This window comes from Nelumbo lutea, chromosome 6, assembly GCF_056320005.1.
Source record: "Nelumbo lutea isolate HS-2025 chromosome 6, American lotus-T2T, whole genome shotgun sequence".
In the NCBI taxonomy this organism is placed as follows: domain Eukaryota; kingdom Viridiplantae; phylum Streptophyta; class Magnoliopsida; order Proteales; family Nelumbonaceae; genus Nelumbo; species Nelumbo lutea.
This window is the reverse complement of record NC_142689.1, coordinates 19169300-19173649: the sequence shown is the minus strand read 5'-3', so window position 1 is coordinate 19173649 and position 4350 is coordinate 19169300. Positions and strand designations below refer to the sequence as shown.

Below are 4350 nucleotides of genomic sequence, written 5' to 3'. Positions count from 1 at the left end.
GGTAGGATCGCGACTTAACTATAGGGAGACCCTAGGATGATATCCCGTTGCCACCAGGGTTAGGGTGTGAGGGACGGGGGATGTGCTAGCCTAAACGTTCCACGGGAACGTTTCTGGTCCAGAAATAGAATTCCTCAAGAATAGAAATAGGGAGGAATAATGCCAAACGGGATTGAAGACGAGGCCCTTTCTCTCTTTGAAAGGCTGAAGTTTGCCCATGAATTGGACATTGATAATTCTATTATTGGGGGAGACGCTGTCACGTAGAGAATAGAGCCTTGTCGAGGAAGATTACAATTCTGCTCGGCAAATTTACACGATCTTTATTGAAAAAGGTGGCACACTCGATTGTTCATTAGGCTTAGTTGGGAAGAAATATAAATACAAATATATATAATATAAATTTATACAAAATATAATATTTTACATTCTATATATTTATATTTGTATTTCTTTCGAATACATATTTGGAAGGAGTGTAAATACAAATATATAGAATGCAAAATCTAATATTTTGTATGCATTTATACTATACATATTTGTATTTGTACTTCTTCAAAACGAAGCCTTACATATTTTTCATCTGTGATTGTATGAAGAGTATTTGATTAATGAATTTGCCTTGTCAGGCTTAAAAAGGCAAATTAAGAAGAGTCAATGACAATTATACACTTGAGCCTTCATTTACAACAAAAATCCCTTTAAACTTTTGTTTTGCAACAAATACTCCTTGCCATTAAGTCAAATTATGAAATGCATTAAATTACCAAAATATTCACCTAAATATTCCCTATTTTCTTTTCTTCACCTTTTCTCTTAGACCATAATAGATCCAAAAATACTTTTATTTTCTCCAAACAACAACAACTAAGATATAACAAGAATTATTTCATTGACATGGAAAAACAAATTTCTTCAAAGTCTTATTTCATTTTACTAACATTAATGTCTTTCCTCATCTTAAAATATAAAAATTATCCACCCCTTCCTCTAATAAAACGAAAAAAAAAATAATAATGGTAAATCTCTTAAACTGCCCTTACTGTTTAACCTAATGACACACGTACCCTTATTATTTATCTATTGTCTTGCACTTTAAGTTTTTTTTTGACAATTGTCCAAATTCTCTCCTACCAACCGTCGGTCCCATTTTCATGTGAGACGTTGATAATTTTGTCCACAATTTTCGATCTACCCTTTGATAGTCAAAAATACCCTTTTTCGTTTTAGTTCGGGCTCGCTGGCTCTGTCGTCACATGCAACGGCGGCCACACGGTTGCCGGTGCTAGTCGACGGCAGTCTCTCTCTATCTCTCTTTCGATCTGCCGTTGCAAATCTCCCTCTTTCGACAAGTCACAAGCTCCTGTCCATGCGTCCCGGTGCTCTGTCCCGTTGCTCTGCCGCTGTAAGTCTCTCTCTCTCTTTCGTGTGTCTCTCAGAACTCGAGCTTTAGGTAGTCGTCCTTCATCTTCCCTTTGCAGATGAATCCCTTTCCTCTGCTTGAAGCAGATCTGGGAGTTGCAGATCAAGAGCACATTGGTGTTTGACTGTGTATTGCCCAGATCTGGGAGAGATCTGGGAGTTGCAGATCTAGGAGTTGCAGATGCCATACCTGGTATGCCACAGACGCTAGCGGACGAGCACCGCTATCCACGCGTCGCCGCCACCACCACCTCCAGCACTACACATCGGTCCCATATATGTTGAGACTAAATCCACCATCCCTGTATTGTAGAATGAAGATGGGATGGAAGCGGACGAAGATGCCAGCTGGTGCCGAAACCGATCGCACAGAGAATCAAACCCGAGAATATAGACAGAGAACCAAACTACAGTGTACCTCCGACTGAAGGCATTAATGGAGTTTCCGTTGATCAAAACTACATTAGCTTGCAGTGTACCTTCGCCTTACTACAGTGTACCTCCGCCAAGGAAACTCCATTAGCTTATCTGAAGGCGTTAATGGAGTTCCGGCGTCGGTGCTGAGGCCAAAGATGGTAAGGCGTATCTGGGCACACCTCAGGGGGTCTGGTCGTAGACTTCCAAACTTCAGTTTCATTACCACACTGGATCTGCTTCTCTACTACTGCAAGATCCGGCGGTAACTAGTTTTCTTTGCAGAACTCTAATGAGGTTCTTATGAGAGAGCTCGCTGAGGATGGGTACTCGGGCATTGAGGTTCGTGTAACTCCAATGCACAATGAGATCATCATTGAGCTACTAGAACACAGAACATTCTTGGCAAGAAGGGGAGAAGAATTAGGGAGTTGACATCTGTTTTTCAGAAAAGGTTCAATTTTCCTGAGAACAATGTAGAACCAAAACAAGTCTGTTTTTTTTTTTTTTTTTCTTTTGGTTTCTTCGTTTTCAGCTCTTTCTGAGCTCAAGATATTTGAGATAGGTTGGCCGTCGAAAGGGACGAAGATGGGGCCAAAGACAGGGAGTGGAACCGTTGCTGCCTCGACACTGGCCTTTTCCCCAAACCCCCAATAGTTGCTGCCTCGACACTGCTAAAGGAAAACAGGGAAACCATATTGAAATGATACCCCCAAAGAAAAAAAAGCAGCACAGAAGCGCTATTAAGAAAAAGAAAACCTAGATGCGGATTTGTTTTGAGCATATTGACCGGATGGGCAATCTGCAGTTACGCAATCAGTACTCCAGTTGAGAAAGGGGAACCCACCAAACAAACACTTGAGTGAGAGACAAAAATAAAGGATAAAAATGTAAAATTAACTTTTCCGTCCTCATTTAAGTATTATGACAATTGTCAGAAAACTTAAGGATCTATTAGCATGATTAAATAGGGTACTGTGTGTCATTATGCTAAACAGTAGAGATAATTTAAGAGATTTATCCCAAAAACAAACAAAACCTTAAATTTATATCTATTTAGAAGAAATCTGTAAGGATCTATTAGCATGATTAAGAGGACTTTAATATCATATTTAGAAAGCTAATCAAATAAAAAACCATTCAAATAAATAAGAAAATGGTGGTTTGGAAATTTTAAAAATTTTAAATAACTGAATGAGAATCTATTTTGAAGTTAATTACCTGGATGAATGAGTTATTTGTCGCAAAGTGGAAGTTAAGGTGATAATTGTCACTAATCCCATAATACATGGGGTCTATTTTAATCTAGCCAAAAGAGTTGGATTCATACTAATCAACTCTAACCGTAACATTAGTTTCATCTTATTTTGAACTAACCCAGCCCTATTGCAACCCTACCTTTTCCTTCATGACCCAGGCCAAATATATTTGTAACCGTGTGCTATGAACATGACCTATTTTGAAATTTAATCAAGAAATTAAATAGTCCAAATCATTTGACCAATATGGTTTGGTTTTCCTTGTTAGAATTCTTGTCAATGATACATGAAAAATTGTAGCCTCATTCAACATCTGATTGGATTGTCTTGAATTTAGATGATATATTTGTGTAATCGGATAGAATTCTGATTTGACTCTATTCAATCTGATTATATTATAATATTGGGAAAATTCTACGTTAGTACCCTGAATTTTGGGGGTAGTGTCAAGTTAATACCCAAATTTTCAAAAAATGTCATGTTGGTCTTTGCCATTAATGGACCGTAAGTTATCTATTTAAAATGTCAAAATTACCCTTCAAAAGAAGACATTGTTCATTGTCTTATACCTTGATATTGAATTGGTTATCTTCAAAGAAAAAGAATTCTAATTATCAAAGACTCTAAGGTATAATCAAATAGACAATATTCTTACGATTGTGGTTGATGGTGGTTGGGCAAATTAATTGAAGGGCCAAGACCCAATAACTCTAGAACCTTTGAAAAACTCATGGACAGAAGAGGCGAAGGGATTCGCACACTAGCAGGGCCAAAGACCTTACCAAGTAACCAGTTGGTGCATATCTCAACTTCTCAACTTAATATTTGGATGAATACTAGGAGACAAGAGGTTCAAAGAAAAATCACGTAGAAGATTATCACCTTTTTCTCTTAAGAGCAGAGATCTTCAACAGTTTGTTTTTCTTACTCTATACTTAATTTATTTGGGTTCTATCTTTAGTTTTATTGTCTTGCTTATCAATTGAGTGTTAATTTTTTACGCGAAAGTTTGCTTGATAGTTTATTCTTTGTTTCTTTTATTACTTGTTTTAAGTAACTAGTCTTTCTTTTTCTTTTCCTTAACCAAGTCCTTTTCTAATTACTTCTGTGTTTTTTTTGTTTCGTTACTATAACTAAATATCTGCTAGTCTTTTTGAGTTTTTCAAGTAGGCTTTACGTGTCTTTTTGGCCTGTGTTTTCCATTAATGAGTACATCCCTTCGATTAAACTCTCTACCATTTGGTAATCATTATCC

At 37.1% G+C, this 4350-nt stretch overlaps 1 long non-coding RNA gene across 1 annotated transcript; it reads right to left on the bottom strand.

Annotated features, from left to right (window-relative positions):
- Nucleotides 1–827: 827 nt before the first annotated feature.
- Nucleotides 828–2620, bottom strand: LOC148847738 (uncharacterized). Its single transcript, XR_016100175.1, has 2 exons — nt 1613–2620; nt 828–1511 (listed from the first exon to the last, which is right to left on the bottom strand). It is a non-coding gene; the product is annotated as an uncharacterized LOC148847738 (long non-coding RNA).
- Nucleotides 2621–4350: the final 1730 nt, after the last annotated feature.